Genomic DNA, 25,790 nt, shown 5'->3' on the forward strand with positions numbered 1-25,790 from the left:
TATCAGACTCTTAGTAAATTTGGATTGTAGACCAAAAGCAGGATAAGTCTTGTCAACACTTTTCTTTTTCTTTTCTGTCATGGTTTGAATGTTTGTGCCCGCTCCACAATTCACATGGAAACTTAATCTCCAAAGCAACAGTATTAAAAGGTGGGGTTTTCAGGAGGTGATTAAATCATGGGGTCTGGTCCCTTGTGAATGACATTAAGGCCCTTATGAAAAAGGCTTTATGCAGCATTAGGCTTTTTTGTCCTTCAGCCCTATTGCCTTTCCACCTTGTCCCATGTAAGGACACAATGTTCATCCCCTGTGAAGGCCACAGAAACAAGGTACCATTCTGGAAGAAGATAAGGGGCCCTCATGAAACATCACACCTGCTGACACTTTGATGCTAGACTTCCCAGACTCCAGAACTTTGAGAAAATAAAATTTTATTGTTTATAAATTATTCAGTCTGTGGTATTTTGCTATAGCAACACAAATAGATTAAGACATTTCTTTTTATTCTTTCAGAAGACACTTTCAATAAAATCTTGCTTTTTTTATACAAATTTGTTGGATACCTGTGCAATTTTGTTACATGCGTAGATTGCATAGTGGTCAAGTTTGAGCTTTTAGGATATCCATCACCAAAACCACATGAATTATACCCATTAACCAATTTCCCATAATCCGACCCCCTTCTACCCCCTCACGCAAGTCTTGATTATCTATCATTTCACTCTCTATGTCCCTGTAAACTCATTTATTAGCACCCACTTATGCATGAAGACATTTGATGTTTGGCTGTCTGTACCTGACTTGATTCATTTTAGATAATGGCCTCCAGTTCCATTCATGTTGCTTCAGAAAGAAATGGTTTAATTGTTTTTTATGACTGAATAGCAACTCATTGTGTATATGTACTGCATTTTTAATGCAATCATCCACTGATGAATGTTTAGATTCATTCATATCTTTGCTATTGTGCTACAATAAACATATAAGTGCAGGTGTATTTTTGATATATTACTTTATTTTCCTTTGGGTAAATATCCAGTAGTACACTAGATTGAAGAGTAGTTATATTTTTAGTTCTTTGAGAAGGCTGTATTAAATACATACCACCAACAGTGTATAAGAGTTCCCTTTTCTCCACATCCTTGACAATATTATTTTGTCTTTTTATTGATAGTTATTCTAACTGGAGTAAAATGATATCTCATTGTAGTTTTGATTTCCATGTCCCTGATGATTAGTGCTGTGGAGAATTTTTTCACGTACCTACTGGCCATTTCTATGTCTTCTTTTTAAAAATGTTTATTCATGTTTTTTGCTCACATTTTAATGAGAGATATTTGTTTTTATTTTTTTCTTTTTGAGCTGTTGGAGCTTCTTGTATACTCTTTTTTTTTAATACTTTAAGTTCTAGGGTACATGTGCACAATGTGCAGGTTTGTTACATATGTATACATGTGCCATGTTGGTGTGCTGCACCCATTAACTCATCATTTACATTAGGTATTTCTCCTAATGCTATCCCTCCCCCCTCCCCTCACCTCACGACAGGCCCTGGTGTGTGATGTTCCCCATCCTATGTCCAAGTGTTCTCATCGTTCAATTCCCACCTATGAGTGAGAATATATGGTGTTTGGTTTTCAGTCCTTGTGATAGGTTGCTGAGAATGATGGTTTCCAGCTTCATCCATGTCACTACAAAGGACATGAACTCATCGTTTTTTATGGCTGCATAGTATTCCATGGTGTATATGTGTCACATTTTCTTAATCCAGGCTATCATTGATGGACATTTGGGTTGGTTCCAAGTCTTTGCTATTGTGAATAGTGCCGCAATAAACATATGTGTGCATGCGTCTTTATAGTAGCATGATTTATAATCCTTTGGGTATATACCCAGTAATGGGATCACTGGGTCAAATGGCATTTCGAGTTCTAGATCCTTGAGGAATCACCACACTGTCTTCCACAATGGTTGAACTAGTTTACACTCCTACCAACAGTGTAAACATGTTCCTATTTCTCCACATCCTCTCCAGCACCTGCTGTTTCCCGACTTTTTAATGATCACCATTCTAACTGGTGTGAGATGGTATCTCATTGTGGATTCGATTGGCATATCTCTGATGGCCAATGATGATGAGCATTTTTTCATGTAGCTGTTGGCTGCATAAATGTCTTCTTTTGAGAAGTGTCTGTTCAAATCCTTTGCCCACTTTTTGATGGGGTTGTTTGATTTTTTCTTGTAAATTTGTTTAAGTTTTTTGTAGATTCTGGATATCAGCCCGTTGTCAGATGGGTAGATTGGAAAAAATTTCTCCCATTCTGTAGGTTGCCTGTTCACCCTGATGGTAGTTTCTTTTGCTGTGCAGAAGCTCTTTAGTTGAATTAGATCCCATTTGTCAATTTTGCCTTTTGTTGCCATTGCTTTTGGTGTTTTACACATGAAGTCCTTGCCCATGCCTATGTCCTGAATGGTATTGCCTAGGTTTTCTTCCAGGGTTTTTATGGTTTTAGGTCTAACATTTAAGCCTTGAATCCATCTTGAATTAATTTTTGTAAAAGGTGTAAGGAAGGGATCCAGTTTCATATGGCTAGACAGTTTTCCCAGCACCATTTATTAAATAAGGAATCATTTTCCCATTTCTTGTTTTTGTCAGATTTGTCAAAGATCAGACAGTTGTAGATGTGTGGTGTTATTTCTAAGGCCTCTATTTTGTTCCATTGGTCTATATCTCGGTTTTGTTCCATTGGTCTATATCTCTGTTCCATTGGTCTATATCTCTATAACAGTACCATGCTGTTTTGGTTACTGTAGCCTTGTAGTATAGTTTGAAGTCAGGTAGCGTGATGCCTCCACCTTTGTTCTTTTGGCTTAGGATTGTCTTGGCAATGCAGGCTCTTTTTTGGTTCCATACGAACTTTAAAGTACTTTTCTCCAATTCTGTGAAGAAGGTCATTGGTAGCTTGATGGTGATGGCATTAAATCTATAAATTACCTTGGACAGGATGACCATTTTCATGATATTGATTCTTCCTACCCATGATCATGGAAAGTTCCTCCATTTGTGTGTGTCCTCTTTTATTTCAGTGAGCAGTGGTTTGTAGTTCTCCTTGAAGAGGTCCTTCACATCCCTTGTAAGTTGGATTCCGAGGTATTTTATTCTCTTTGAAGCAATTGTGAATGGGAGTTCACTCATGATTTGGCTCTCTGTTTGTCTGTTATTGTATGGGAATGTTTGTGATTTTTGCACATTAATTTTGTATCCTGAGACTTTGTTGAAGTTGCTTATCAGCTTAAGGAGATTTTGGGCTGAGACAATGGGGGTTTCTAAATATACGATCATGTCATCTGCAAACAGGGACAATTTGACTTCCTCTTTTCGTAATTGAATGCACTTTATTTCTTTCTCCTGCCTGATTTCCCTGGCCAGAACTTCCAACACTATGTTGAATAGGAATGGTGAGAGAGGGCATCCCTGTCTTGTGCCAGTTTTCAAAGGGAATGCTTCTAGTTTTTGTCCACAGTATGATATTGGCTGTGGGTTTGTCATAAAAAGCTCTTATTATTTTGAGATATGTCCCACCAATACCTAGTTTATTGAGAGTTTTAGCATGAAGGGCTGTTGAATTTTTTTGGAGGCATTTTCTGCATCTATTGAGATAATCATGTGGTTTTTGTCTTTGGTTCTGTTTATAGGATGGATTACGTCTATTGATTTGTGTATGTTGAACCAGCCTTGCATCCCAGGGATGAAGCCAACTTGATCGTGGTGGATAAGCTTTTTGATGTGCTGCTGGATTCGGTTTGCCAGTATTTTGTTGAGGATTTTTGCATCGAAGTTCATCAGGGATATTGGCCTAAAATTCTCTTTTCTTGTTGTGTCTCTGCCGGGCTTTGATATCAGGATGATGCTGGCCTCATAATATGAGTTAGGGAGGATTCCCTCTTTTTCTACTGATTGGAATAGTTTCAGAGGGAATGGTACCAGTTCCACTTTGTACCTCTGGTAGAATTCAACTGTGAATTTGTCTGGTCTTTGACTTTTTTGGTTGGTAGGCTATTAATTATTGCCTCAATTTCAGAGCCTGTTATTAGTCTATTCAGGGAATCATCTTCTTCCTGATTTAGTCTTGGGAGGGTGTATGTGTCCAGGAATTTATGTGTTTCTTCCAGATTTTCTAGTTTATTTGCGTAGAGGTGTTTATAGTGTTCTCTGATGGTAGTTTGTATTTCTGTGGGATCGGTGGTGATATCCTCTTTATCATTTTTTATTGCATCTATTTGATTCTTCTCTCTTTTCTTCTTTATTAGTCTTGCTAGCGGTCTGTCAATTTTGTTGATCTTTTAAAAAGAAACAGCTCCTGGATTCATTGATTTTTTTGAAGGGTTTTTTGTGTCTCTATCTCCTTCAATTCTGCTCTGATCTTAGTTATTTCTTGCGTTCTGCTAGCTTTTGAATGTGTTTACTCTTGCTTCTCTAGTTCTTTTAATTGTGTTGTTAGGGTGTCAATTTTAGATCTTTCCTGCTTTCTCTTGTGGGCATTTAGTGCTATAAATTTCCCTCTACACACTACTTTGAATGTGTCCCAGAGATTCTGGTATGTTGTGTCTTTGTTCTCATTGGTTTCAAAGAACATCTTTATTTCTGTCTTCATTTCATTATTTACCCAGTAGTCATTCAAAAGCAGGTTGTTTAGTTTCCATGTAGTTGTGTGGTTTTGAGTGAGTTTCTTAATCCTGAGTTCTAATTTGATTGCACTGTGGTCTGAGAGACAGTCTGTTCTTTTACATTTGTTGAGGAGTGCTTTACTTCCAACTATGTGGTCAATTTTGAAGTAAGTGTGATGTGGTGCTGAGAAGAATGTATATTCTGTTGATTTGGGGTGGAGAGTTCTGTAGATGTCTATTAAGTCCACTTGGTACAGAGCTGAGTTCAAGTCCTGGGTATCTCTGTTAACTTTCTGTCTCATTGATTTGTCTAATGTTGACAGTGGGGTGTTAAAGTCTCCCATTATTATTGTGTGGGAGTCTAAGTCTCTTTGTATATCTCTAGGGACTTGCTTTATGAATCTGGGTGCTCCTGTATTGGGTGCATATATATTTAGGATAATTAGCTCTCTTTTTGAATTGATCCCTTTACCCATTATGTAATGACCTTCTTTGTCGCTTTTGGTCTTTGTTGGTTTAAGTCTGTTTTATCAGAGACTAGGATTGCAACCTCTGCTTTTTTTGTTGTTGTTTTCTATTTGCTTGGTAGATCTTCCTCCATCCCTTTATTTTGAGTTTATGTGTGTCTCTGCATGTGAGATGGGTCTCCTGAATACAGCACACTGATGGGTCCTGACTCTTTATCCAATTTGCTAGTCTGTGTCTTTGGGTTACCCACAAAGGGAAGCCCATCAGACTAACAGCAGATCTCTCAGCACAAACTCTACAAGTCAGAAGAGAGTGGGGGCCAATATTCAACATTCTTAAAGAAAAGAATTTTCAACCCACAATTTCATATCCAGCCAAACTAAGCTTCATAACTGAAGAAGAAATAAAATCCTTTACAGACAAGCAAATGCCAAGAGATTTTGTCACCACCAGGCCTGCCTTACAAGAGCTCCTGAAGGAAGCACTCAACATGGAAAGGAACAACTGCTACCAGCCATTGCAAAAACATGCCAAATTGTGAAGACCATCGATGCTAGGAAGAAACTGTGTCAACTAATGAGCAAAATAACCAGATAACATCATAATGACAGGATCAAATTCACACATAAGAATATTAAGCTTCTTGGCCGGGCGCGGTGGCTCATGCCTGTAATCCCAGCACTTTGGGAGGCCGAGGCGGGCGGATCACGAGGTCAGGAGATCGAGACCATCCTGGCTAACACGGTGAAACCCCGTCTCTACTAAAAACACAAAAAATTAGCCGGGCGTGGTAGCGGGCGCCTGTAGTCCCAGCTACTCGGGAGGCTGAGGCAGGAGAATGGCGTGAACCCGGGAGGCGGAGCTTGCAGTGAGCCGAGATCGCGCCACTGCACTCCAGCCTGGGCGACAGAGCGAGACTACGTCTCAAAAAAAAAAAAAAAAAAAAAAAAAGAATATTAAGCTTCTTGTATACTCTTATCATATGAATGATTTGCAAATATTTTCTCTCATTTGAAAGGTTGTCCCTTCACTCTGTTATTTTATTTCATTGCTTTGCAGAAGCTTTTTAATGTAGTTTCACTGGTCTATTTTTGTTTTAGTTGTCTATGCTTTTGAGGTCTTTAGTCATAAATTCTTTGCCTAGACCAATGTCCAGAAGAGTTTTCCCTAGGTTTTCTTCAAAAGTGTTTATAGTTTTCAGTCCTACATGTAAGTCCTTAATCCATCTTGAGTTAATTTTTTTTTTTATATGGTAAAAGATAGGGGTTTGGTTTCATTCTTCTGCACATGACTATTCAATTTTCCCAGCATTATTTGTTGAAGAGGGTGTTTTTCTCCAATGCATGTTCTTCTTGTCATTGTGAAAAATCAGTTGGTTGTAAATAAGCAGTTTATTTCTGCATTCTCTATTCTGTTCCATTAATCTATGTGTCTGATCTTATACCAGTATCGTACTGTTGGTTACAATAGCCTTGCAATGTAATTTGAAGTCAGTTAATGTGATGCCTCCAGCATTGTACTTTTGCTCATGAATGTTTTGGCTCTTATGGCTTTTTTTTTTTGGTACTATATGAATTTTATAATTGTTTTACTAAATCTGTGAAAAATGATGTAATTATTTTGATAGAGATTACATTGAATCTGTAGATTGATTTGGGCAGTATAGTCATTTCAACTATCTTAATTCTTCAAATCCATGAGCATGGAATATTTTTCCTTTGGTTTGTATTATCTTCAATTTGTTTCATCAGTGTTTTGTGGTTTTCCTTGTAGAGATCTTTCACGTCCTTGATTAAATGTATTCGTAGCTATTTATTTTATTTTATTTTATTGTTAGCTATTGTAAATGAGATTGCCTTCTTGATTTCTCTCTCAGCTAGATCATTATTGGTGTACTAAAAGGCTACTGATTTTTGTATGCTGATTTTGCATCCTGAAACCTTACTGAATTGATTTATCAACTCTAAGAATTTTTTGGTGGAGTCTAGGTTTTTCTAGATATAGGATCATATCATTAGCAAACAGGTATACTTTGACATGTTCTTTTCCAGTTTGGATGCCTTTTATTTCTATCTTTGCTGGACTACACAAGCTTTTCTCTTTAATTGTAGAGATTCCAGCATTCTAACTTTTTGACTCATTTCCCCTAATGTTGGAGCGTTGGTAGGCACATGATCTAATGTCCACAGTAAAAACGGAAATCATTTAACCATTTGTTAGTAACTAAATAAATATTCTACATTCCTCACCTGTTATATTCTAACAGAATTCAGGAAATTCAATATTTTAGAGTCAGTTACTTGTGAAACCCCATAACTGGTAATCAAAATGTTATCAGTTATATCTTTTTGGTTGAAAAGTAATTTTTACAAGTGAAATCAAACTAGTAAAATATACAAGGAAATTATTTCCCCACATTATTGAAAATGTCAATAGATTCACATCGTAAGGACTCTATACCTGAGGTATGTGTATATGTGTGTATGTGTATGCACATGTGTACATGACTATCTTGGTTCTATCTTCCTCGCCAGTCATATTTGTCCTCAAATCATGGAGGAAAAATGAATACAATGTTTCTAGGCTTTAAAAGTAACATAAAACACTCTCCAGAGGAAGAGAGGGGGACTGTATCTTAGCTTTCTCATCTAAAGTCATGAAATATTACTCATATTGGGTTTATCAGATCAAAGGATATACTGTGCACATTTATTTAAGTACTTCTCTTAAATAGAGGAAGTACTTCAAGTATGTATCTCACCTGTGCATCAAGAGACACTGTCATAAATTTTAAAAATAATACATTTTCAGCATACATGGGCTCTTAGGAAGGAAAAGAGAGGGAAAGATTGGGTACATTTCCATTTTTTGTTGCAGCTCAATAAACAGCCAGGTAAAACAAAGTATACATTGAATGAATTATCAAAGCCTCATTGAAATAAAATTTTGGTTCTGTTACCCACAGTGTTAAGTCATTTTCCAAAAAATTACATTCTCAAAAATTAGTTTTCATAGTGAAACTTAATGTGAGGGTGGACTCCATTACACTGGACTACAGAAAGTCAGTTTTAGTAAATAATTTTATTAAAGCAAAAAATTTGATCACTGATTATTCAAGACATTTCTCCTAAACAATATTAGTTAATCTCATGCAAGCTCAGATAGATGCTTTATCACATAACTTTGGAAAAGATATTAGATCACACACTCTGCTTGCTTGTCTTTTAAAGATCTTGATCTGATTTATGGTTTCCAATATTTGCAAACTTTCATTCCTTAAATAAATATATAAGCCCCATGCTAAATGCTCCAACCACATTGAGCCCACAATTTTGAGGTATCACTGTGATTTTATTCACTGACACTCTCAGAAAGGGATCTTAAAAATAAATGTTCAAAAAAGCTGAAGCCAGACTGGAACACAGAGCCTGTTCAGCTTATCTTCTCATAGCACTGATTTTAATAGTAAACATATGTCCCTTGTTGGATGTGTGAATTCATATCACTTGAGTTTATCTCTAGGTATAGTATTTCTGGTTCAGAAGGTATGAATATATTCTGACTTAGTAGATAAAACTAAACTATTTTACAAGTGATTATGCCATTTTATACATCCATCAGCAATTTATGAGAGTTCTAGTTACTCAACATCACTGTAGATTTGGGATTATGAGACTAACCACCCTACGAGAAAAGGATTTTGGCTTAGCCTCCATTTATTCATTTTCATAGTGAGCTTATCAGATGGGTATTGTGTGAAAATAATTTTCAGGATCTGGCACAAGAAAATAAATCAGTGAATATTAGTTATAACAAAATTCTAATTAAAAATAGCCAAAACAACATGCCCAAATAGTATTCCCTAGCCAGGGGTGATCTTTTATTTCATCGCATTTAACTGTTAATATATTCATTTGATTCTCTTTAGTGTTATAATGCAAAAGCAGTGATATCCTTCGGAACTGGAAAAATAAGTGTGCATTTTTAAATTAAATGATTTCACCTTGATAAAGTGAGAATTATTCACATAAAAAGAAGCTCTCCCATAGTGATAAAGTCATTATCCTTAATGTGGTACTCCAGAAATATCCTCATAGAGCGTGTGCTTCTGGAGTGGGCCTTCCAGATCAGGAAGGAATTTACAGTGTTGTATCAGAGAAGGCTTTCCTGCTGGAAAACAGAGCACTGTGAATGGGGAGACAACAGTATTGTGAGCAGATGGAATTAACATTGGAGCGAAAAACAAGGTCTGACTTAGATTCACGAATACTCCACAAAAGAATACCATTTTCCTCTACCTGCAGATTTTCTTCTGGAAACAAAAGCAAGGTTTATTTCCAATATTTTACTCCAAACATTCAAACAAACAACGTATAAGCAGCATGCCCACAGAGGAACACGTGTTGTTCTGTTTTGTTTTTAACCTATTGGGTTTTTAAATTACAAATACATTTTACAAAAAAACCTGCAATTTTCCAAACTATTAAATTGGGATTTTTCTCTAGTATTTCACTCTGTTGGTTTTACCATTAATTCCTCTGAGTGAGTCCTTTCTAGGCTCTTCTCAGCCCGTGGCAAGTAGGAGTACTCAAACATGAAATCAATCAGACTTTTAGAAATACGTTCCTGAGGAAATCCATTTGCTATTTCTATTTTTTTCTGGCAGGAAGGCATTGTTTTCTCTCAGGCTGCTGGATGCTGTCTAAGTGTTCCAGATAATCTTTTCATTTTACAATCTGTTAAATGTATTAAAGAATAAACTCACAACTTAAGGGTTATTGCAAAGTTGAAGAGATGACAACACAACATACTAAGTGGTTAAAGGTTCATTTGAAATTCAGGATGAATGGAAGTACATTAAATTCACAGTGATTATCCATATATCTTCCATTCAGCCCAGAAGTGCCTAGAGTCTCTGTTAAAAAAAATAGGCTATGGTTCAGGAACAATATCTGTTTTAAGCCAATGACAACTAAACTCCTCAAACTAAAATTTAAAATTTGCCATTTCAACATTACCAGCATAATTCACAGTATCAAGTCAGTATACAGAATCTCATGGCTTGAAGGTAGGTTGAGAAAGCATAGAACACCTCTTAGTGCCCAGTTATGGTTTCTTCTGTCGTCATAAAATGCAAAGTACATATATGCAAAGATTGATGTGTTAGTTTCTTCTTTTGCTCAGTTCAAAAACTAGGGGCCACCCTCCTCAATCCTCAAATACAATGAAGCCAATAAATGTGAATTCACCATTATGAACACGAATATTAAAACATTACTTAGAAATACAAATAATTGATGTTTAAAGACTTTTTCAAGATATATGGGTATAAATTCAGCATAAGAAAGTAATAACTTAATAATTTAAATAATGGTTAACAAATAACATCGGAGTCAGTCTGCTCTGCCTCTCACAGACATGGGATATTTGGAAGTTTCCAAAACATTCTAAGTCTTGATTTCTACATCAGTAAAATGATATCCATTTTATTGGTGTCACAGTGTTAAAATTAAATTTTAAAATTAAAATTATTTTCACATACACAGTCTCATATAAAATAGAAATGTAAGACCAGGTACAGTGGCTCACGCCTGTAATCCCAACAACTGTGAAGGCTAAGGTGGGACACGATCACTTGAGGCCATGATTTTGAGACCAGCCTGGGCAACATAGTGAGACTCTGTCTCTATAAAAAATAAAAATATTACTGGACATGGTGAGGCATTCCTGTAGCCACAGCTTCTCAGGAGGCTGAAGTGAGAGGATCGCTTGAGTCCAGGAGTTCAAGACTACAGTGAGCTAGGAGGACATCACTGCACTCCAGCCTGGGTGAGAAAGCAAGAATCTATCTTTACATAAAATAAAACTATATATATATATATATATGTACACAAATATATATAAATATATACACACAGATATATATATGCATATCTCATATGTAAATGCAAGTATATATTATGCATACACACATATCTTTTGCAGATTTAAAGCTTTATACAAATTTAACTCTGAATTTTTCCAACACCGCTAGATAATTCATACATGGTGATGTCTTCTAGTTTAGGCAACAGGCTTTCTAAACAAAGTGCCATTATAACCAGACATGCATGACAGTGTCATAGTGTAACTAAATGTGTCTTATAGATAGATATACCTCAAGTATATAGCAATTATCCTCTGAATAATAAACACACATTTATTTTAAGAATTATTGAATTTATAGTAATTTTATTTCCTTGTTAGCAACATGAGAAAACACTTTTCTAAAAAAGTCAATTCTAAATACAATTCCTTCTATTTGAAAAGAAAATCTTTTTTTTATCTGGGTAACTTACCTTAAAAAGATAAAAATTTGGTTCTTATTAGAATGCACGGTAAGTTAAAAGCTAAATTTAACATTTTATGGCAAATCGCAGAGCTCAGATAACCGTTTTAAATAGGTATGCACTGTTCAGCAACCTCCTTAGGGTCAGTGTTCATCAGTTTTTTTCTTTATATCTTCATGTCTTTCCTGGAGCTTCATATATATCAAGGCACTCATATTTGTTGAAGTGGATTGATGTGAGCTCAATTCTTAAAAGAGGAAAACAATTGTCCTCACCTGAGAAAAGTCTTGATACCTCATTTGTAAATAATAATGCACTATACCTGCTTATTTATCATCCACCACTCCTCTCCTGACAGATTGAGTACAGAAACCATGCTTCTCTCTTTTTTTTTTTTTTTGAGACAGAGTCTGGCGGTGTCGCCCAGGCTAGAGTGCAGTGGTGCTATCTCAGCTCACTGCAACCTCCGCCTCCTGGGTTCAAGCTGTTCTCCTGCCTCAACCTCCCGAGTACCTGAGACTACAGGCACCCGCCACCACGCCCAGCTAATTTTGTGTGTGTGTGTGTGTGTGTTTTTAGTAGAGACAGTGTTTCACCATATTGGCCAGGCTGGTCTTGGAATCCTGATCTTGTGATCTGCCCGCCTATGCCTCCCAAAGTGCTGGGATTACAGGTGTGAGCCACTGTGCCAGGCCAACCATGCTTCTTTTATCTGCCAATATGACATTAGGAGCTAGGATGACAAAACTGTATTGTTTATGAATAAATGAGCTTACAGTTCACTTTTAATTGGTTGACATATACCAAACGACATTTTACTTTATTCTTTGGAACTAAAAATTTGTCAACTTTAATCAGTGTTTTTCAAGGAGAGAAAAACTGGCTCCAGGCATTAGATTTTTCTATAGGAATGCAGTGTGTGGTATCCTAATGTTATTCTTGATTTGCTAAGCTCTTTGAAATTTGAGTGCCTTTATAAAGTAAAAATTGAATTTGGCTTATAAATGTGAAGCTACAACTAAAATTCCTAAGAAATGAAACAGGCTCTCATTTTGTATGTTACAAATGAATATGATATGCTTTTAATACCAAGACATGCTTTTTTTTAGAAACAAATGAACATAATATATTATACTGTCGTTGAAAACAATAAAAGGAAAAGGTCAGTGGGTATAATCAACAAGTTTTCTATAAAGAAAGTTTCTGTTAGCATTACAGGAAAAATAGGAACTAGAAATAAAAGTAGAGGTGGAAAATTGCTTTTGGAAAATTAGAGAGAAGTAAAAGGAATTTAAATAATTAAATCAGTCTCAGGAGCAGAATTTCTGTCTTGTTCTTACTGATCAAGGAAAATGTGGCTCTCATATGCAGAGGGTACTGAGTGTCTAGAACAATGTTTGGCCGGAGTGGGCACTCGAGGTCCCCTTCTTTCCTCAGTGGATCAAATCAAACCTGCTCTACTTGTTTTTTGTTTGTTTGTTTGTTTGTTTTTTGAGACGGAGTCTCGCTCTGTCACCCAGGCTGGAGTGCAGTGGCGCCATCTCCGCTCACTGCAAGCTCTGCCTCCCGGGTTCAGCCATTCTCCTGCCTCAGCCTCCCGAGTAGCTGGGGAATACAGGTGCCCGCCACCACGCCAGGCTAATTTTTTGTATTTCCAGTAGAGACGGGGTCTACTTGTTTTTAACATTTCCCCACACTGTGGCCAAACCTTCTCATTCCATCTCCCCTAAGAGGAAGCTTTCATCATCTCATCTTCTCACTAATCGTGTGTCATTCTAATTCTACGGCTATGTTCCTCTTTTCCAGCTCCTCTAATGGCCTGGCTTCACAACAATTAAGTTATGGAATCTAGAAGTATTCTACCAGGATAGAAATCCAAGTGTAGTTAGATTGGATACATTCAAATGGCATGTCTGGTTAATTATGTCTAGATATAATTCTCCAAGCTGTGAGGCTAATTTTGTCAGTTTTACATAACATTAGTAGAATATGCATTGATGGTGCAGTGATGATTTTATGTATATATATGCTCATTTCTCTTTAAGATTTATATTGTTAGGGAAAATACTCATAATTTTTGTTCTTATGTATAACACTTATTCATTTCTTTAATAAATATTCACTGAGTTTCTATTACATTCCAGACACTGTTTCAGGCACTGGAGATTCAGAAGCACAAGAAAGGGAGTTCCAGACATTATATAGATAGGAAACACAAAATGAATGTTCATAAATCAGAATTGTAAGCACATGTTACCAACATTTGTATGAGTATAATTTAAACGAATGTGCCAGTATAATTCACAAACTTCTCAGAAAAAATATGTCTCAAAATGAGGTTGATTTGTAACAAAATATAAATATAGATTCTATATAACATTAAAATCTTTGACCAACTTCTTTATACATGTGAACAGATTGATCTTTTTTTGATATTCCGGTTATTGAAGACAATTAAAAATGATAGCTCTGTCATTGTGTTTGGTTGCATAGTTTCATTACTAGTTTCATTTTTCAATTCACAGTTCATGTTCAGAAATATTTAATCTACTTGTCTAATTTGTAAAAGACAAGTAACTAAGACAAAATAATTGATAAATCCACTAACTTTGGCACAAAGAAACTGTGACATGTCAAATGCTGATGAAAACAAACGAGAGAGGTAAGCCACGGACAATCATAATTGTGCTCTGTTCACAGCTGAGTCACCAGAAGCAAAAGCCACTGTATGGACATGGTCAGCTGACAATGAGCTATATATAGGGCACATTTCTATCTGTGAATGAAATGTTAGTGAAACCTAATTCCTCTCTTATTCTTATGGGAAAATTAAGTATAAGAAACAGTTCTATTGTCTCTTTGTGTGCCCCATCAAAGCATTACCCTATGTTAGAGACCACTATTCCAGACCAGAAAATTATTTATGGTTTTATCATTATTAATAGATTATAGTTGTCTTGACAAGATCTCTGTAGGAGTTTCTGCCTGCAATCCAGATAGCTGCCAACGAAAGATATGGTATACTGCATGGTTACACAAACCTTGTTTTATTGTTGATATCGTAAACCCTCAGAATTTAAATGTCAAACATTTTCTAGTAAAATAAACCTATTTTTAAATATGTAATATAAAACACATAAAGTCTTTGGTAGTGAAAATATAGTTCAAAAGTGAACTGACGTCTGATTCCAGGTCTACCCTTATTTCTTTGAACTTAAATCTTTGTGCCATCATGTGATCAATGTCATAGAATGTTAAATTACTGAAATTAAATAGTTAAATTTTAAACTGTCCTCATGATGCCATAATTTAAAAAGAAAGATAAATAAGCAAAAATAATTTTCTAATATAGTCACTGGACTTATCTACTAAAATCCATCTACTCTAGGTAATTACTTGAGATAGCAATTCATATATGAATATTATTTATATGATCATATATTTATTTCTCTCTCACTGTGTAGATAATACATTACATATAAATAATATAATGTCTTAAATTACTTTGAATTACAAGTTAAGGTATTCTATATGGAATAAACAGCTGTTTTAAATATTCAATAATGTAATTATGTATAATTATTCACAATTACCCTTTCATATTTTGAAAAATGTCAATTTTCAATGAAATATATAAGTATATATGTATATATATAGTGTTTTATAAACTCAATTTTAGAAGTTGTATAAAGTATGCAAAAGAAATAGGCAATGATTTTAGTGTTACTTCTATATGATGTTATTAAGGGTGACTTTTTCTACATCTCCATTTTATTCTATACTTTCAAAATTTACTAAATGAATATGGGTTACTTGGATCACACAAAAGCAAACAGGGAAAGAAAAATTAGCCAATGTGGCTATAGAGTAGAGACAAACATTTATCTAACCAAGTTTTATTTAGGTATAGAATTTCTTCCTACTTAATTCAAAAACTAACTGCAACTTTATTTAAGACATGCAATTTGTCAGATGTTTCATTTAGTGCTACATAAAATTGATTTTCTGAAGTAAATACTCACAACAATCATTTTTCTTTGTAGTGCGTAACTTTCATACCAATTCATGTTTATAAAGGCAAAGTTTAAAATTTGAATGACGTTTGAGGTTAGGCAGGCTTTATAAATGTACGAAGAAGCTGATTTAACACAAAAGGGAATGGTTGGGGACACTGTAAAACTGGAGAGTGCATGACCTGCCTAAGAACAGTCTCTTAAAATTGTCAATACTTTACTAGCTGAAGGAAACATGTCCACAGGCGGAGTTCAGATCATAGGATAAAATTTGCAATCAGTAATTACAAACTCAACTTTATTCTTAACAAGACATAATGGAAATAAACATGAAAACTGGAGGTGAATTTCACCATTATCATGGTGAAAAATTATGCAAAATGATTAAGTAAATAACAAATATAAAGAAATGTATTAATGGTCACAAGCAGGAATCTCATGTACACATATATAGAATTTATTTATATAAACTTTAATTGCAGCATTAAATATGAATGAAAATATAAATTAAGAATTACAATTTGCTCAAGCTTGATAAGGATGCTTTCCAGAGTTATGTGACCATTGAACCAAGAAAGATTTTTATAGCCTCAATTGGCTGCAGGCATTAGGTCCCTTTAATGTGACATTAATCTCACTTGGTTTCTACACTAGCCCTGACGAGGTAAGAAATCTATCTAGAGGCTGCAACTTGCCACTTTCTAGAATTGTTTTGTGAAATTCGTGCTCCTTTCCTTCAATCTCTGCAAGTTTGATCAAGATTCCTGTTTAGATCCACAGTTATCCACTGTCTTGATGGCTGAAATGTTGACCACTTGGCTGTACCTCTGGTATCCAAACTATTCTTCCCAACCTCGACTTTGAATACTGGATGGTCTTCTCCACACACATAAGTGCCAGCTAGCATTCTGCTCAAGGGGCCTAGCTTATTGCCATGATATCCTTTCTTTTCTCATTTGAACATTGTCCACTTTACATTCTTTTTTTTTTTTTAAAGTAAGATCTTGCTCTGTCTTACAGGCTGGAGTGCAATGGTGCAATCATGGCTCACTGCAGCCTGCACCTCTAGGCTCGAGTGATCCTCCCACCTCAGCCTCTCAATTATCTGGGACCATAGGCACAGGCCACCTGAACCACCTAATTTTTATAGTCTTTGTAGAGATGGGTTTTGCCATGTTGCCCTGGCTGGTCTTGAACTCCTGTTCTCAAGTGATCCCCCCACCTTGGCCTCCTAAAGTGCTGGGATTACAAATGTGAGCCATGGTATCTGTCCTCACTTTATATTCTCTTACAGCTGAAATTCATTCACTGGATTGGGTCTCTTTCATCAACATTGGGTCAAATCAAACCTGAGTATGACAAACCTTTTGGGGTCCTAAATGTTTTACTCTTAGTTATGCTCTTAAGATACCAACCTTTAGGTAGATAGTGCTTTATATACAGTCCCAGAAAATTTTGGCATGCAATATTTCTTCTCTTATTCCATGTTTATGTACCGTCAATAATCCAGAAGTTTTAAATGAAAAGAAACTTTGAATTACACTATTACATGGAGTTATGTACCAGAAAGAAAGAATTGTTATTCCAACATTAATTATTATATCCACATTGTATATCCCTTCAAAAGTCAGCAGACTTGTTTATGGCAGAATTGCTTTTGACTATTTAAGATTCTGACATTTTTAGGAAGCTGAGAAAAGAGAAATCTTCCTTTTTCTGGTATCATTCGGAATTCAGTCAAAACACTGCAGACTGGAAATGACATATTTTGTTTCGACCCTTGAAAGTGAAAAGAAGGATAATCTCTGATGAAAACTGTTGTACTGCGAACATTGCCACAACATGAGCGGGAGACAGCATAGACAGAGGGCAGTGCAAATATGCCTTTTGGAATTATTAACAGGCAAAAAATCCTTAATAGACACAACATAAAAATTAGGGGCATTATTATGATCATGCATAGAATAATATAATTTGTAATTCATTTTTAAAGTAATAGAAAATTAAAGATACTCGTAGGAATAACAAATCTAGGGTATAGAAGTCACATAATTCCCACAATAAAACTGGCTTTGTTATTCTTCTAAAACCAGTGAGTGAACCAAATTCAAAATTGAGTATCTGTCAAAATGCATCAAGAAAAGTAGAAGCTGAGAAATTTACTTAAATATTGTTGTTTCTGTGTCAGACAAATTTCTTATCTGAGGATAGATCCCTGCTTTTGCAGCACTAATGTTCCAATACTGGAAAATAACCTAGATATTTTGAGGAGCATACAAGACCAGGGGCTTACAGCATAATGAACATGAGAGTTCAATTATAAAATGAATTCAGAGAAATAGATTCCTAATCAGAGAAGGTCTGAAACATAATGGGAAGAAATCAGGATTTCATTGTAAATGAAATCTTTAAAAAATGAAAAGCTTTTAATCATGACATAAATAATCTGTAAAAGATAATTCGGTTCAATCAATGAAGAATAGATGTAGGACAATAGCCACATGTTGAATTTTAGCTGAGTCCTCTGTTCCTACAAAACAGAAATGTTTAAGAAATTCTCCCACCTTTTAGTGTTCTGGGTAATGGCTTATTACAATGAAATGCCCTTTCCCTTAAGACTTTGATAAGACTCACAGGAAGTATCCTTATTTACCTGTGAAAAGGCCAGACACATGCCCTCTAAATTCCCTTTCCTTGCCCCTTAAATAATTAACTAAATCGCTTGTCCTTACTGATCAATCAGTTCAAAATACTTGCTAACCAAACTTTGTCTTTTGTTTTTGTTTTCCTTCCCCTAGACCTTTAAACCTTGACCCACCTTCAGCCTGAGCCAACATACAACATGCAACCCTTCCTGAAAATTGGCTGGCTTCAGAATAAAACATTCTCTGACTTATTATCCCACTCTTATGCCACTCTTTCCTCCGACTTCTCCACACACCATTCTTCCTAGCCTTGTTTACTCCTCCCCATAAAAGAGAAAACTCTTTTGCCTAACACTTCAGATGCTTGCAGAGCTCATAATCAGAGTGAACTTCCTATTTGAAATAGTCCTCTCCCCTAGGCAGGGCGCGGTGGCTCACGCCTGTAATCCCAGCACTTTGGGAGGCCGATGCGGGCGGATCACGAGGTCAGGAGATCGAGACCACAGTGAAACCCCGTCTCTACTAAAAATACAAAAAATTAGCCGGGCGCGGTAGCGGGTGCCTGTAGTCCCAGCTACTCGGGAGGCTGAGGCAGGAGAATGGCGTGAACCTGGGAAGGGGAGCTTGCAGTGAGCTGAGATCGCACCACTGCACTCCATCCTGGGCGACAGAGCGAGACTACGTCTCAAAAAAAAAAAAAAAAAAAAAGAAAAAAAGAAATAGTCCTCTCTCCTTTCCCCCATCATGCAATAATCCTTTTGAATAAATTATCTCCTTTCCTAAGTCCCTATTTGTTTTTATTTGACAATGCACATGGATGAAAGCCTAGATGTAATTTAGGTTATTGATGTCATAAAAATGAGGTAAAATGATAGATTATATTTACATAACTTCAAAGAGCAAGCATAGTGATGATTTTACCAAGAAATGGAAGACTGCAAGAAAAACATGTTTGATGTTAAGAATAAATATCAAGATTTTATTTTGGTCAGTAAAATTTAAGATGTTTTTTAAACATCCTAGTAGGCAGTTGGAGTTTGATAGGAGTGATGAGAGCTGCGTGTTAATTTGAGAGTCATCAGCATAAAGGCTATATTTAAACAAAGTCACTAGAGGAGATAATCTATGAAGACAGTAAAAATGGAGAAGAAGAGAAAGAAAGTTTAGGACTGAGACTTAGAGTACACTAACACTTAGAGATCAAGCCTAGGTGTAAGAACTGACAAATGAAATCAGCTGATGCCTTGTGCTGGGGGAGGGAATCAAAGCATTAAAAAACTTATAGGAATCAGAAATGTATCAACAGTGTGATCCGAGAGAACAAAATAGGTGTCTTGAGGTTGTGCAACCACTCATTCTGCTTGCCACACAACAGCCAATAAATTGAGAGACAAGGAGTTGGAGCAAGGAAGGCAACTTTATTTCGGATAGCCGGCAAACCAATAACATGGTAGACTAATGTCCTAAAGAACCATATTAAGTCAGCACAGATTTCAGGCTCTTTTTATGTTGAGGAGGAGGGAAGATGAGGAGGTTGGGATCAAGAGGTTACTGATGACCGCAGACATCTGGATGCCAGCAAGGGTCCAAGGAGGTTTGGAATTTCTTTGCCCTTGGTCAGGTCACAATGCTTCTATAAGTTTTTAACAAAAAGTAGTCAGGTGTTTACATACTTCTCTTTTATTCACAGAGTTGGTTTCAGAAACTACATGATTGTTTTTGCAAATTATCTCAGTGCTCTAAAATTATCCTAGTCTACTTGTAGGAGGCCCCTTAAACAAAAATTGAGTTATCTATGTTAGTTCTTTGGCTGTTTCACTGTGGCACTTTTTCACACAAGATCTGGAACATTGAGTACCATACACTTCAACAGATATAAATCCTTGTATGTTTGTCTATATCATTGCATTTCTAGTATGTTTTATTAAATTTGTCATGATTACCATTAAAATTCCAACAAAGTAAATCAATTAAATATCAGAAGTGAGGGATTAGTAACCTGTTGATCATTACTACCAGTGTGGTACATCAATTTAACTTAAGCAAATTATTATTTGTTCTTACTATTCATTTCTTGAAGTAGAACAACATAGAACTTAACATTTCCAGTTGACTTCTTTCTTTGGTGAACATGTTAACAGAAAATGCAAATTTGTCTGTAGAAACTAGGAACACATCTGTCCTAGCCAGTCAGTGAGCAGAACTTGTCAACTCCAGGTGAGGATATATCCACTGAAGGAACTGCAAGTCACTATCAAAGGAACCGGAAAAATGCTTGCAAATATTTATATAACTTGTTTAAAAATAAATACTTATAACTTACTCCTGATTCTTCTCAGCGCTCAAATCCTCCCCTAAGAGTATTTAGATAAGTAGGAATTCACCCCTAAATCTTTCTGATCACACAGCACAATGATAACTCTGAGTACCAGTATAAACATATACATATTATTATTTTTGTAAGTTATATTAATAAAAACAGGAAACCTCGATTACATAGGTTCATCCATGTCACTTGGTTTTTTTAGTAGTTTGGATATTTATTCAGGGCAAATATAAAGAGGAATCACTGGATTCCTTTTCCTCAACAGAAAATAGCATAACTGCATAGAAACAAAAATGCATGCCCCAAGGAGAACACAGAACTTTTTCTGTAGCAGTTTATGCTGTCAGCACATTCCAGATTGATTTGTAAATCTAATATGAAAGATTGAGTAAACAGTCTGTGTGTAATTTAATATCTCCAATTTTATATCCCATCTAAAACTAAGTTAAAATCGATTACAATGTAAGAAGTACATCTACAAAACAATTAATTTTTTTTGGCTTCTTCTGTCTTGAAAACCACTAAAACAATAAAGGAATTTTTAACTGTTATCTTCTACTTAGCCCTCATAGTGCCAAAATCTAGGTATCTTTATACTATTGTCTAAAGAAACATCAGACACATATTTATGAGAATGCCAAGAAGTTGAGTTTCAATGAATGCTACATATATAGCATTCAGTGAATGCTATATCTGTATCTGATACTTGAAATATTTATTAATAAAAATAATCATCAGGGCTGGGCATGGTGGCTCACGCCTTTGACCCCAGCATTTTGGGAGGCCGAGGCAGGCGGATCATGAAGTCAGGAGATTGAGACCATCCTGGCTAACACGGTGAAACCCCATCTCTACTAAAAATACAAAATATTAGCCAGGCGTGGTGGCAGGCGCCTGTAGTCCCAGCTACTCAGAGGGTGAGGCAGGAGAATGGCATGAACCCGGGAGGTGGAGCGTGCAATGAGCCGAGATTGTGCCACTGCACTCCAGCCTGAGTGACCCAAAGAGACTCCATCCCCCCCCAAAAAAAAACAAAAATCATCATCATCATCATCATCATTGGCACACCAGCTATAATACAAAGTTGTCTTTTGTTGCTTTATTTTGCCTCTTGAACTAATGCTTCACTCTTTTTCTACTTTTAACAAAGTCTGATAATGTAATTAATTTCAAAAGTACCAAGTTTTCAGTTGAACCATTAGATTCTCAGATAGCTTTAGATCTTAGTTTCAAAACTGAAGTTTCTACTTTTCTACTCTAACTAGCATCACTATCGGCACTAAACACAACTTATGACTTTGAAAAAAGTTTGTTTGTTTGTTTGTTTTTTCGAAAACTATACCAAGAAGCCAAAAACCAGTTCAATGCTCCCAATCTATTTAAATTTCCATGTGTATAATACATGACAACACTAAAACTTCCAAACAAATCATAAAATTTGATAGCACTATTTTAAAATTCTTATTGTAATACATTTTACATTCTCAGTTTCTATTATTGCAGATTGACAACTCAAAACTATTTTGAATGTATTTTTCCCACCTGAAAACATTAAAAGTGACCTTCACTTCTATTTATACTCATATGAGAATACTAAAAAGAACGTGGATATTTATATATATATATATAGTGTATGTATATGTGTGAATATACTTATATACATCACACACACAAAAACACAATATATAGCACATATGTAGCAATACAGCCATGAATATTTGTGTTCTATTTTATTTACAGCTGTAAGTTTCATTGAAGCACAATCAAAACCTCTATTTGACATGTAAAAACATATAATGAGTCTAATGATAAAACTGCTGAAAAAGTACCAAATATGAAGTTGATTACAAATAAATATGAGTGTTAGAGATTATAGGTATATTGTGCCTATATTTGAATGTCCTGTCTGTTATCTGACAACAATTTTTCAAATTTAATAGAATTGGAGGAATGTGTGGGTATAAGAAAAGCATGTAAATCTATTAGTCTCTGTAGCATTTTTTTAAATTTTCAAATTTCTTACTTTCTTCAGTAATTTGTTTCATTAACAGCATACTTTCATTTTAGCCTGTTTGTTCTTTCTTCTAATATTTCATCACCATATCTCTAATCAAGAGTAATAATGTTTACATACGGTTCAGACACTTTTACACTGAAAATTGGTAACGCCTTTAAATAAAACCTAGATATATCTTTAGAATTTCATGTACTTTTTTATGCAGTAGTATTTATTATACATGAACATGTTCAGTTTTCATGTAATTGGTATTTGCCTCCATGACCTTATGCTAAAGGGATTCTTTGAAACGTACACCCAGCTTAAATTTTGATAGATACTCACTATAGAAGACAGGTCTTCACCACAGAAATAAAAATTATAGTCAAATTAAATGTGGCATTTGTGATGTTCCTTCAGTTATTTTAAAGAGAAAGTAAGTGAACTAGCATTGAAGTGATCGATAGTGTATTTTACTTAAATAGCCCCAATGGTATCATTTTATATCCAGGTGATTCACTGTATTTGGGATTGAAGAATTATAATGTAAGAAAATTCAAACAAACTTTGGCCTAGGGTAGCATAGCAACAGAAAGATATGTGCATGACCATTAGGGTTTTATGCTTTAATATTGAGGACATGTATGCCTGCAATATAAACACTTATTAATCTTTTTTATTTATGTAGAATGATAAATGTAACAAAAGTTATCCTGATATTGTGATGTGCTATGTAAAATGTGTATTCTTTGCTCAATCCAAGATTTGTTGTATCTGCTATTTTCAAGAACATGTGGAGACTCCAGGTAAAACATCCACTGCCTTCAGTAACAGGGGCTCAGCTTCATATGGCATACCTGCTACATTATATGTGTGTAGGAAGGAAAGGAGAAAGAGGTCCAAAATAAAAGAAACAAGTAGCAAATGAAGACCCAGAACATCAAGGGGGAAGTTTTTTGGATAATATTCAAATTTCAGCAATAGCATATGAGGGTCTTAGGGAATGGTAGCTCCAATTATATTGATTGTTACATGAATTGTTTTCATCCTTTTACCTTTTATCTCTCCTGCTTGGAGAGATAAGGGGATCTAGATAAACTGAAAAAAAGAAGTTAATAAACTTTTAGCATCTAAGTACTTCTATTATGTCAATTCACATTAAAAAAGTGTAAAACTGAAGACAGTGATTTTCCTACCTTCAGATGAAACATGAACTTTAGTGTCATAAATGGCAAACTCTAAGATAAGTATGGGGTAAGTAAAATGCCAAGTGGGGTGTGATAATTGCATGACAATAACAGCTACAGAATCAGATTTAGCACAAGGTCTGGAAAACATCTAGAAATGTATAGTTAAGTGGCAACTAGAAAGCAAATACAGTATAAGACAGTATTTGAGTTTGCAAAGGTAGGCAACTCTTGTTCATGTAACATTTAATAGGGGCTTCATTAAAGATTTGACTAGTTCAGAATTAAGAGACTAGTTCATAATTAAGAGTCAGTTCTGTTTACACATTGGTGAGTTTCTAGCAGAACTGTGATAAGAACTGACTGGGCAGATAATATGGTTTGAATCTGTGTTCCCACCCAAATCTCATGTAAAACCGTAACCCCCAATGTTGGAAGGAAGATCTGGAGAGAGGTGATTAGTTCATAAGGGTGGAGTTTTCATGAATGGTTCAGCACCATCCCCCCTTGGTACTCTATAGTGAGTGAGTTCTCATGAGGTCTGGTTGTTTAAAAGTGTGTGGCACCTCTTCACTCTTTTTCTTACTCCTTCTCCTGACATGTAAGACTCCTGCTCCCATTTTGCTTTCCACTATGAATAAAAGCTCCTTGAGGCCTCCCCAGAAGCAGATGCTGCCATACTTCCTGTACAGTCTGCAGAACTGTGAATCAGTCAAACCTCTTTTCTTTGTAAATTACCCAGTCTCAGGCATTTCTTTATAGCAATGTGAGAACCAACGAATACAGCAGAGAACAAAGGGATGAGCAGAGCTCACCAGTCATCTAGGGACAGCTGCTGTGCAGGAGAAAAGGTAGTGGTAGAAAAGGCTCAAGCCATGACCCCAGAGAACCATCATGTGGTGACATGAAGTAAGCAGGGAGTGGCAGCAGGAAAAACGGTTCCACCAAATGTGTCAGTGTGTGAGCCATGATCCTAAAGGACAGGGGTGAGAACTCTATGCCCTGGAAGGCAAATCTAGCTTGTGGCTTACTTTTGGATCGCCAAGAAACTAAGAATGGTCTGTATATTTTTAAAGGATTGTGAAGGAAGAGAGAAATGTGGAAGAGAAGAGGAAGCGGAAGAAAAGAAAAGGAATCAAGATCTTACATGACCTGAAAAGCCTAAAATATTTATCTTTATACAAATCTTTCCCTTTGTAGAAAAATTTTGACAATCCCTGCTCTAGAGAGAGGAAGAAAACTCCAAGGACCTACAAGGTTTCTGAAGGTAAACTACTGAGGAACAAAACCACTAATAAAATTCCTGCAAGAATAATGTATTTTTTGAGTTTATCACATGGAGTTTTTTTTTTAACCAAAGGATAATTGAGCCCACAAATAAAGACAAAATATCCACTAAAAATAAATCATGTAGAAACCATTTTGAAAATTATGAAAAGAGTATTTAACTAGCCTAAATGTAGGTAGAACTATATGTCTGATAAAAAATAAAAAGCACATACTTAAAGCACACAACTTGCTAAGTTGTTGAAATTCTCAACACAATCAAGATTATATATTCATATACATATACAAATAAATATACATAAGATATATGTAACTACCTAATATAAAATAGACCAGTGATATGTATAGACACTTCATCAAAGTTAAGATGCATATATATGTATATTTTTATATATATATCCATTACTAGTCTCTAAATATCCTCATGTCCTCTTGTAATCTTCGTTTCTCCTTTTCTTGTCCTCCTCTCCAATCTCACCCCATTTCCAGGCAACCAGTGATTATCTTTGTGTTACTATATTTTTTTCTCAAATTGTATATAATAAAATAAGTTAGTTATTTTGATATCCATTCATTTTTCATGCATGAATAGTTTATGCCTTTATATTGCATTGTACAGATGTACTAAAATTTTTTATGCATTCATTTGTTTTTGACTGTTATAAATAAAGCTGCTATGAATATTTATGTAGAAATCTTTATATGTACATATGTATTCATTTCTTTTAGGTAAATACTTAAGAGTGGAATGACAGGTCACATAGTATATATCCACTTAATTTTTTACACAAATGCCCAACTATTTTCCTGAGTGTTTTTGGCATTTTGTATTTTCACCAGTAGTGTATGAGAGTTAACACATTTTTACATG

At 35.4% G+C, this 25,790-nt stretch overlaps 1 long non-coding RNA gene across 1 annotated transcript in view; it reads left to right on the forward strand.

The window, feature by feature from the left end:
• The window catches only part of LOC107974382 (uncharacterized), a 100,902-nt gene extending 75,427 nt beyond the window's left edge, over window positions 1-25,475 (forward strand). Inside the window, exon 4 of the long non-coding RNA XR_001717095.4 lies at window positions 24,833-25,475. This is a non-coding gene — a long non-coding RNA (uncharacterized LOC107974382). The remainder of the gene's footprint in view (window positions 1-24,832) is intronic.
• Window positions 25,476-25,790: the final 315 nt, after the last annotated feature.

Source organism: Pan troglodytes, chromosome 3 (genome assembly GCF_028858775.2).
Source record: "Pan troglodytes isolate AG18354 chromosome 3, NHGRI_mPanTro3-v2.0_pri, whole genome shotgun sequence".
NCBI classification, from domain to species: domain Eukaryota; kingdom Metazoa; phylum Chordata; class Mammalia; order Primates; family Hominidae; genus Pan; species Pan troglodytes.